The following is a 10,923-nucleotide window of genomic DNA, read 5'->3' as shown; positions in this document are numbered from 1 at the left end:
GAGACAGAGAGAGAGGAGAATAATTAAAATTATTTACCTCTCTGCAAAGTACGTATCTATGTGTGTGTGTGTATGTATGTATGTATATATATATATATATATATATATATATATATTATTCGTGTTCTGTTTTGTTTTTTGAAACAGAGTCTCATGCATTCCAGGCTGGCCTCCAACTTGATATGTTGATGAGAATGACATGACCTTGAACTCTTGATGCTTCTGCCTTATCTCCAAAAGCCTCAGAATACAGCCATGCATCACTACACCTAGCTCTGAATGTGTATGTATGTGTATGTATAAATATTTTTTAAGATCTGTGTTATTTTTATGTGTATGTGAGAATATGTACATGTGTATATGGGTGCCCTCTGAGGCCAGAGGTACTGCACCTCCTGGAGCAGGAGTTATATGAAGTTAGAAGCAGTTGTTAATCACCTGACATGGATGCTAGGAACTGATTTGAGGTCCTCTGCAAGAGGAGAATGCACTCTTAACCACTGAGCCATCTCTCCAGCCTCTTTGAATATATTTGTAATGAAAGATAATTATATGCTATATTATATATATATTATACAATGTAAATATACAGCAATTAAGAAAGACTTGTCTTCATTGTCAGCGAGTACCATAACTCAGTTAATCATTAGATAAATTGTGTAATTTTACTTTCTACTGAGTGTAGCCCTTCCATAATAATACACTGGTATTGTTGCCTAAAAGTTTTAAATATCGTATTTGTGAAATCAGAACAGCCCCCATAGGTTCATAGGTTTGAATCGTTGGTCCCTAGTTGATGGAACTGTTTGGGAAGGATTAAAAGGCGTGGCCCTGTTGGAGCTGTCATGTCACTGGATGCAGGCTTTTCAAAATCCCAGCCATTCCCAGTGTTGTTCTCTCTGCCTCACAGTTGTGTCTCAAGATGTGAGATCTCAGTTATTGTTCTAGCACCATACCTGCCTCCTGCTGCCATGCTCACCTCCATGGTCATGGACTCACCCTCTGAAATTGTAAGCCCCAAATAAGCTCTTGCTTCTATGAATAGCCATGGTCATGGTATAATCACAGCAATAGAAAAGTAACTAAGAAGTTGGTACCAAGAGTTGAGTTGCTGTAACAGACCTGACCGTACTGGCTTTCAAAGGAATGGGGAAGACTATGGGACTTTGGACTGTGAAAATGCTTGAACACTATAAGTGGGACTTGGCAGGCCATCCTAGCAGGAGCTTGGAAGACAATAGTGCTGATAACAATATGGACTATGGAGGCCTACCTTAAGAGGCTTCAGAGGGGAACCGTATTAGCAAGGAGCTCAAGACAAAGAATGTGGCTGTTTTCTGCCCTTGTCCTAAGAGTCTGCTTGAGGCTAAATTGAAAAGTAATGAACTAATTTCTTTGGCTAAGGAGATTTCAAGATGGCCTAATATTGATTCTATCACATAGTTACTAGAATTAACTCTTATTCAGGTATATGATGAAAAAGAGCAAGGTGATAAAAAAAAAAAATACAAACTTTGTGTTTGAGGAGAAAAAGAGCACCAGAAAATTTAATGTTGGAGCCAAGGCTTGTGCTGAAAGTGATGAAAGATTAAAGAAAGACCTAATTCAAAATAGAATAAAGGAAAGGACGCCCTCATGGCAAGACCCCACTCAACTAAGCTTCCAAAGGGAGGCCTGAGGAATTTTCCATTCATAATAAGCAACAAATCTAAAGCTGCTGCAAATGAGATTCACGGGTACCAGTGTTCACACCAAGATGGCAGTCAGACTTGGCAGTCCCACACATGTGGTTCTGACTTCAGAGTCATGAAGGATACAGGGGTGAGGAGGGTGAGGGATCTTTCTCTGTGGTGAAGGAGAGCTGCTGAGGCCAGGCATGGCAGGGGAGTTCCCTGCATGGAGGTCCTGAGATGCCATTCTGTGAAAATGTGAAAGTGAAGCATATAATATGTTGGAGATGCCAGAACTGTGGGATATCTGTGAAGGAGAATGCAATACAAGTAGTAGATGTAACCCAAGAGAGAGGCATGTCTGGCACTCAGAAAAGCTAGAAGGGCAAAGCCAGCTAAGCCCTTTTTGACATCAGATATGGAGCTGCAGGAGTTGGAGTCTGCCCTGCTGGATTTTGATTTTGCTTTGGTCCAGGATTTCATCACTATTTACCCATCCCTCCTTTTGGAATGGCAATGTATATTCTATGCCATTATAAGGTGGAATTATGGAATTTACTTTTTGATTTTGACTTTACAGGAGGTTACAATTAAGAGATTGCCTTGAATCTCAGAAGAGAGTTTGGACTTTTAAACTGTGCTGAGACTGTGAAAGACTATGGGACTTTTGAAGTTGGACTAAATGTATTTCGCATTATGATTTGGCCACAAGCTTATGGTGGCCAGAGCATGGAATGTGGTAGTTTGAATGAGAGTGATCCCCATAGGCCCATTTATTTGAATGCTTGGTCCAGAGTTGGTGAAACTGTAGGGAAGTTTGCCTTAGTTTTGGAAGGATAAAGAGGTGTAGCCTTGTTGGGTGCTGGCTGTGATTTTCAAAAGTTGCCAATGTTACTCTCTGCCTTGTGGCTGATGTCTCGGATGTGAGCTCTCAGCTACTGCTCCAACACAATACCTGCTGCCTGCTGCCATGCTCCCCTTCATGACAGTCATGGACTCAGTCTCTGAAACTGTAATCCCCAATAAACTCTTACTTGTATAAGTTGCCTTGATCATAGTGTCTCATTGAAGCTATAGAACAGTAACTAAGACACCATTTATCTACTTTTCTTTACTTGGTCATTTTCAAGGTCAAAATGAAACCTGTATGATACTTAATCCTTAGACTCACCATATAGTTTACTTTTTCTAATGCCATAAAAAGGTGTTCCAATCTCATCTTTGAAACCTCAATATTTTCTTATTAAAGTGTCATTTTGAGAAACTTGATATAAAATGAACTATCATGAGTCTAGTATGGTAACACATGCCTGTAGTCCCAGCACTTGGGAGGTACAGACAAAAGGACCAGGAATTCAGGGTCATCCTCAGCTACATAGGAGTTTGAGGCTAACCATTCTCAAGTAAAAGAAAAGAAAACGTGTGTGTGTGTGTGTGTGTGTGTGTGTGTGTGTGTGTGTGTGTGTAAGACAAAAACTAGTCTCTATGAATATGTATAACATACCTGTGTTCCCTGACCACTGGCTACAAATAATCATGTTTTCTTTAGTACTATTTTGTTTGGTTGGTTGTTTTTTGTTGGTTTTTTTTTTTCTTTGAAACAGTCTTACTACATAGCTCTGGCTGGCCTGGAACTACATATATAGACCAGGATGGCCTTGAACTCACAGAGATCCACCTGCCTCTGCCTCTGGAGTGCTGGGACTAAAGGCATGGACCACCTGTTGTTTTAAAAAATGATAAACTAAGTGGCACTGGTTACTGGGCAAAAAGGTCATGAGACACAACAAAACCCAGTATCAGAGCTTTATTAGGAGAAAGGGGGGACAAAAGAACCAGGCCTGGGGAAAAAGCATGTGGAGAGAGAGAGAGAGAGAGAGAGAGAGAGAGAGAGAGAGAGAGAGAGAGAGAGAGAGAGAGAGGAGTCTGTGTCTGGCTTTTTAAGGATTACAGTGCACATGAACAGGTGGGCTAATGAAGCTACACCAGGCATGCACTGATTGTGTGACCATGCTGCACACATTTGTGCAACCACACAGCACACAGATGATGTAAGATGCAAGACCCCTTGCTTAGCTCCTGAACCGTGCATGTGTGTTCATGCAGCCAGAGCAGGGCAGAATCCTAACATTCCAGAGTTTTTGCTTATTATAAAAATGCGGGTGAACAGAAATGGGAATGTCATTTCTCCCAGAAAAAAACTGCTTCCAGCTGACTTGGTGGGCATCAGTTGACTCTTGGGGGGTAGAGAAGGGGGCGTCTAGGTAGACAGGCCTCCTGGGATGGTGGGCTGTGGTCTGCTGCCTCGGAGCTGTCCATCCTTCTCGGCTTGGCACTCTGGCTGCTTGTGTCTGACAGGATGCTGGTGAGACAGAGACAAGCTTAGAAGAAAGAATTATTTTTTTCCCATAGGGGGTTCCCAGGGTGCTAGAGGGGGTCCTGAGACCAGGAAAGTTTGGGTTTGGCACTTACCTAAAGTAGATCTGACCTGTCCAGATGGATTTAAGCTGGTTTCTAGAGCTTAGAAAAAAAATTGAATATATTAAGAAGCAGCCATGAGAAAAATTCAAGTCTTGGGCTGGTGACCATTGTAGTGTTTGGTACTCTGCTTATATTGGTTAGTGTTAATGAGAGAGACAGAGAGATTGAAATATGTTTTTAATTTTTACCTGAGATAAGCTTTATCAGAGACAGATTATTTTAAGGCACCTGTTTCCTTTATTAGTTTAGCATCCAGGAGACACAGGTGATCAATTGTTGAGAGCACTTAATAGTAATAGATGGTTACATTAAAGACTGTTTTTGCAGAGCCCAGACACATTTGGGTCTGGGTTGTTCTGGTATATCTGATGGTCCTTGGACTCTAACTCTATGGTGATCCTGTAACAATTAGCTGAGTAGTTAATTAGGAGAGGGAGCCAGGAAGGGAAAAGCTTGTGGAGTGAAACCTCTTTCTTCTGGAATTGGTGACAAGGCAGTAGATCCTGGTGTCCTCTGGAACTTGCGAGAGAGCAGGGCCCTGTCTGTGTTGCTGTGCATGAGGAGGAGAAGAGGCACTGCTGACAGGTCTGGAGTGAGGCACATGGGGGAAGCAAATGAAACGAAAGCTCCTACCTTAGCTGGACAATCTTTTCCCATTAGGTACCTCTGAATAAGTGGTTAAGTCTGGTGAGGTGGGTGAGGCTGTCCTCCTACCCTGACAATAGGGAAATGAGATGGAGAGGTGGGACGCCAAAACTCCCTCAGGATTGAGAAAGTGGCTTGGTGTCCAAAGGAAGGAAACGGATCGCCCCATGCTGTATCCTGGGTTCCCTGTGAGCCGTGGCCAGGCCTAGGTGGTCTGCTGGAGGTCTTAGTTTGATGTCCCCATGCCCCGAGGTGCACGGGGGCAGTCAGCTGACCAGTTAACTCTCTAGGTGGCACTTCAAACAAGGCTCAATTGATGGCCCAGCAGGGCATGCACTAGCCTGCATAGCTTTCTAAAACAGGCATCTGGAAGCCCTTAGCAGCCGCTCAGATAGTATGTGCCAGCACTTGGCAATTCTGTTCACAGGCTTTCTCATCTCTCCCATGGTATACCTTAAATGCCACAGCTGAAATTTCTCCCTGTGGGGTCAGAAGCCTTGCTCTCCAGATGCTTAAGTTTTAGCCCTAATGTCAGGGAGCTCTGGGAGACAAGAGATGGATTTTATTCTGTCATGAATTTTTTTTTTTTTTTTTGATAGTTTGCTGGTGTGAGGACAGCTTTAGGATAACCCACCAGGAGGCAGGCTGTAAACTGATCTCTGGCTAGAGAGCCATCCAGATTATTATGATCCCAATGTGGGTTCTGATCGTAAACTTATTTGCATGTGTCCTAGCTGCTTCCAGACCTGTCCATGCTTAGCAGCCTACCTGGTACCAGAGAACAGATAAGATAAGGTTCTTTTGAGTCAGAGATTCCTTAGGCCCAGGAATACAAGTGGGCAGGAGAGAGAGAATCAGAAAGGGAGGGTTTAGAGCTTAGGTAAAAGTGTGGGGATAAGGTAACTCTTTTCATTTGCCTGTCTGTTGGCAAAAGTTAGATAATTCCTGTGAAAATTGGGGTTCAAGCAGCTGTTATGTAGCCAAATTTACTGGTATCTGGGGATATTTAAGGCATTTGTCAGAGGAGGAGTGAAACCAAGAGGAGGAAGCCTCCTTGTCCCATGACTGCAGCTGAGAGAAAAAAAATAAAAAATTAAAATAACAAATGGGATCCCAGACTCCCCTCCTGGGCATCCCTGAGGGCAGGTAATCTGTGGACCAGCATCAGCACTAGTTACCCCACCCGTCATCACGGGAGGTGCGAGGGCTGGGGGGCATACGTACCGGAGGACTCCTTGGGAGTCCAGACAGCATTCAATACTTCATCACGAGATAATGTGTCGTGGTACACAGCTGAGGACCCCCCTGCGGGTCCAGCGTGAGGAATACATCTTGGGCTATGTTGTGGGAAATGTCACGGGATTGGAAAGGGGAAATTCACCAATCTGGTTAGCCGGTGTGTTGTGCAGAGCGCTCGGGCAGCTGGGCAAATGACAAAAGCGTAGCGGACAGTCGCAGCTGCAATAAACCTCGGTACAGGATCCAGACGCAGAGCCCCAGACGCAGGGCACCAGGAGAGCCTGTCTCATCACAGCATCAATGTTGTTTTAAAAATAAGTGGCGCTGGTTACCGTGTAAAAAGGTCATGAGGCACAAGCCACGACAAAACTCAGTATCAGAGCTCTGTTAGGAGGAAGGGGGGAGCAGAAGAACCAGGCCTGGAGAAGAAGCACGTGCAGAGAGCAGAGAGAGAGGAAGATAGAGATAGTGGGAGAGGAGAGAAAAGAGAGGATAGAGGGGAGGAGTCTGTGTCCGATTTTTTAAGGATTCCCCTGCACATGCGCAGGTGGGCTTACAGAGCTATGCCACACATGCGCTGATCATGTGATGGCGCTGCGCATTTGCTTGATCATGCAGGGCACTGATGACGTAGGACGTAAGACCCCTCGCTTAGCTACTAAAATGCACATGTACAGTCATGCAGCTGGAGTGGCAGAATCCTAACACCACCACTTGTAATTCTGAACAGTCTTATTAAGTAAGAAACACAGAGCCAAATGCAGAGTTAAAAGCCCAAGAGGTCAGAGCACTAGCGAATAGCCCTTAGCTTACCAGCCACTGCCATCTTTCCCCTGAGAGAAGAGACCTACTTCCTGTGTGTCTGTATTTTTTTTTATTGGCTTTCTGTTCTGCCTTCTCATTGGCTCTAAACCCAACCACATGACCTCCTCATCACTGCCTGTCTATACAGACCTCCAGGTCTCTATGGTTGGTATTGAGATTAAAGGCATGTGTCTCCATGCTGGCTGTGTCCTTGAACACACAGAGATTCTGCCTGTCATGTGATTGGGATTAAGGGCATGTGCTACCACTGCCAGACTTCTGCTAAATGGCTTGCTATTAGCTCTGACCCCTAGGCAACTTTATTTATTAACATACAAATAAAATCACATTTCAGCACAAATAAAATATCACCATATTTCCCCCTTCTGTTCTAATAAAAAGAAAAAAGGAAAAAAGTTTAACTAATATAAGAAAAACTATATACAATAAGTACAGTAACTATATACAATATATACAATAAATACCTAAACAATGTCTAGTCCATTTGCATTTGACAAATTCAGAGAAAATAATTCCATTATCTGTCCTATTTTGGTAAGTCCAAAATGTACCTAATTCACTTTCTATCCTAACTTATATTACTAACAGAACTATCTTATAATGTCTTTCAAATTTATACACTTACACCTCTTTAGTGAGTTCCTTTTCTGAAATTCTTTTTTTTAGAACAAATATTCTTTTTTTTTAAGATTTATTTATTATGTATACAGAAGAGGGTGCAGATCTCATTACAGATGATTGTGAGCCACCACGTGGGTGTTGGGAATTAAACTCAGAACCTCTGAAAGAGCAGTTGGTGCTCTTAACCTCTGAGCCATCTCTCCAGCCCTCTTTTCTGAAATTCTTAACAAGGAAAACTATAACTATAACTATGTAATCTTCAACTATAACTATATAATCTTCAACTCCCTCAGAGACCCAAGAAGGAAATAATATTACCTAATAAAACAGGAAATTAAAACAAGCGACTTCCAAAAAAAAAAAAAAATGTGAGTTGACAGAAACAGCCAGCTGCCTGGACAGTCACCCGAGGTTTCTCCGCAGCTTTGGGGGCATCATCTTTGGCCTATAGGCTTAGCATATCTGACAGACTCATTTGTGAAGTATGATGTACACAAGGCCAACAGTTCAACCGCACATTTGTTGAGAGTAACCCATTTACCAGAGACACCTGAATTCCACTAGTGTCCTGTCATATTCAGGATCTTAAATTCTAGAAATTGATGTTTTTTTAATTCAGCTGTCCATTCTTCTTGGCTTGTGTGTGTGTCTTCACCTCGGCATCCCGTTCTTCTCCACATCCCTTGATTATTTGCCAGTCTACCATTGAGAGGTTAGACTCTGTCAGCTTAGTTACTCTTTCAAGAATAACTGTTTCAGCTGCTGTTCCACTGTACATCAGAAGCCATTGGTCCACTGCCAGTTCAGCTGCCTTCAAAGAAAGAGGCACTGTACCTTTACAGGGTTGTAAAGGCCACTTCAGGGATGGTTCCATAATGTCCTGGCCTCAGAAGATGCCTTTTGATAAAGCCATAACCACACTTGTTTTGGCAGGAATCAGTAGTCCTTTGTTTCATGTCCTGTCCGTCCATTTTGTCCTGTTTGTCAACAGTCGATTCAAGGATACTTTATTGTCCAGTGCTAACTTTTACCACAGTGAAAGTTAACTCCATATGCAGTTTCTTTAATGCCCATATTTTCTCTGAAGTAGATTGGTATGGCCAGGAGCTGACATGTCTCATAGCCATAAAAAAAGAAAAATTTTCTAAGTTGTTAAAACATTTTAAATGCCATATTCTGTAGATCTCTGAAGGGTTTAAAAATGACCTGTCTATCTAAAATATATCTGCTTGATCTTGAAAACATACATAATATGACTATAAGTTTGACTGTAGTGTCTAACTACTAATTTCATTTCTTTATATCCTAATAGTTGGTAATAATAACATTCAAGGATTAGCAAATTGCATTACATTGTTAAATGAATGGTATAAGTACAATATCTTGAACAATATTAGAAATATATATATATAGCATTTTCTAACAATATCAATCTCAATATATATAATTTGTATACAATACACAAAATTCAATCCAATGTAAAGTATTTAAAACTAGTAATTTCCTTTAAAAGTATATTCAATAATCTATGTTTTTATCTATATCGTATCTATATCTTCTCTTTATTTTCCAGAGTAGATTCAATAATCTACCCTCTATTCTATCATTTCTATATATCTTTTTTTTTGAACAAGAACCTTAAATCTAATCTCGTTTGCTTAGCCCTTTTCCTAACCCTTAACAACAACTTGTAAGCAACCCTCCTAGACAATGAAAATTATCCCAGACCCAAAACCCATTAAAAGACCAAAACAACACATGCCTTACACCACTTCTTTGGGAATGTGGGTATCATATTCTTAAAATTGCTTCCTGCTGGATATGGGCGAAGGTATCTTTATTCTGAAAAGAAAAATTTTAGGTTAATTGTCAAATTCTAGGAAAGGTAGCTATATCCTTTGTTGCCCAGTCTATGCATAATGCCGAAGTTCAGGGCTTATTTCTAGTCCTTATTCAAGTAATCTTTGAAACTGGATCATCTCAGCTAGCCATCTCAAAATTGCTCTGAGCAGTTTGTAGTCCAAAGCTGAGCTGTAGATGATGTTTGTCAGCTTAGTAGTATTATTATTATCCATGTGGAATTGTTGTTGTGGGGCCCCATCTTCTTCCTGGAAACTTCAGTTTTGATGTTAGGCCTGGCGGTGATTTCCTGCAGAAAACTGATAGAGACTCAAACACAAAGACATATATATGCAGCTAATTGAAGCGTTTTTTCTAGAATTACTTAGTAGTCTATGACCATTAATATCTTAACAAAGTTTAACATATATTGATCTTGTAAATTTTGTTATAAAACTCATACTTTAAGAAAAGTTTAAAGAATCAGAATAGAATCAAAGAATTGAGATTGATAGTAATAGAATAGTCCCTTTTTTGGTTTTTGGTTTTTCTCAGAAGAAGATGGCTCTTTCTTCTGGCATGATACAGGGAGTTTGTATTTTCCTTTTTTTTTTTTTTTTTTTTGGTTTTTTTTCGAGACAGGGTTTCTCTGTGTAGCTTTGCACCTTTCCTGGAACTCGCTTTGGAGACCAGGCTGGCCTCAAACTCACAGAGATCCGCCTGGCTCTGCCTCCCGAGTGCTGGGCGTATTTTCCTTTTAACAACATGCTTGGGTTTAAAAAGGGGAGAGTCATCCTCCAACTCCAAAGCCAGCTTTATAATTTTAATTGAACTGGGACTACAAGAAGACCAATAGTGTTAAATGTCTTTAGAGAAGAGCAGAAACATTTAGGAAGACTTATGAAATTTTATTGCTGATATACCAATAGGCCATTTTACTCTTTTTCTTGGGACATTTTTTCTAGATGATTTGTCCTTTTTCTTCAGATGTCTCATTTGTCCAGTGTTCTTCAGATTCCTTAGCCTTCATTCTCCTGAAAGACAAAAACAAAAAACTTTCCCCAAGGCTAACTTTGGGGAGGTTCCCTTTTGGTAAGTTATATCTCATTAAATGAAAAGGCATGTATTAACAGCATAAGTTAGTTTAAATTGGATGGTCATGCTGGTTGATGAACTATCACCTCCTCTAATTAAGATATCTCTCTTGTTCAAATCAAACCTTTATCAATTTTGATGGTATCCACAGCTTATCTTCTCCTGTAGAAACAAAAGCAAAACCTCATCCCCAACATAACACATATCCTGGTTTCCTTTCTGAGGTCAGCACATCCTTAAAGTATATAGGCTGATTGAATTCTGTAGGTTTTTCCTATTATCCAGTGTCTCTCTGCAGCTGTTGTTCCTTTTTCATTAGCATTGAGAAAATTCAAAATTAATAGAGCATTATGCAGTCTATTTCGGGGGGGGTTGTTACCCCTTTCTGTTTATTTAGCATATACTTTAGAGTTATGTTTGATCTTTCTATAACTGTTGGCCTGTAGGATTATGTGATATACTTGTAATATGCTTTGTAATATGCTTTATATTGTAATAAGCAAAAAAC

This window comes from Peromyscus leucopus, chromosome 19, assembly GCF_004664715.2.
Source record: "Peromyscus leucopus breed LL Stock chromosome 19, UCI_PerLeu_2.1, whole genome shotgun sequence".
Lineage (NCBI taxonomy): Eukaryota > Metazoa > Chordata > Mammalia > Rodentia > Cricetidae > Peromyscus > Peromyscus leucopus.
Note: the sequence above shows the minus strand (reverse complement) of the source record.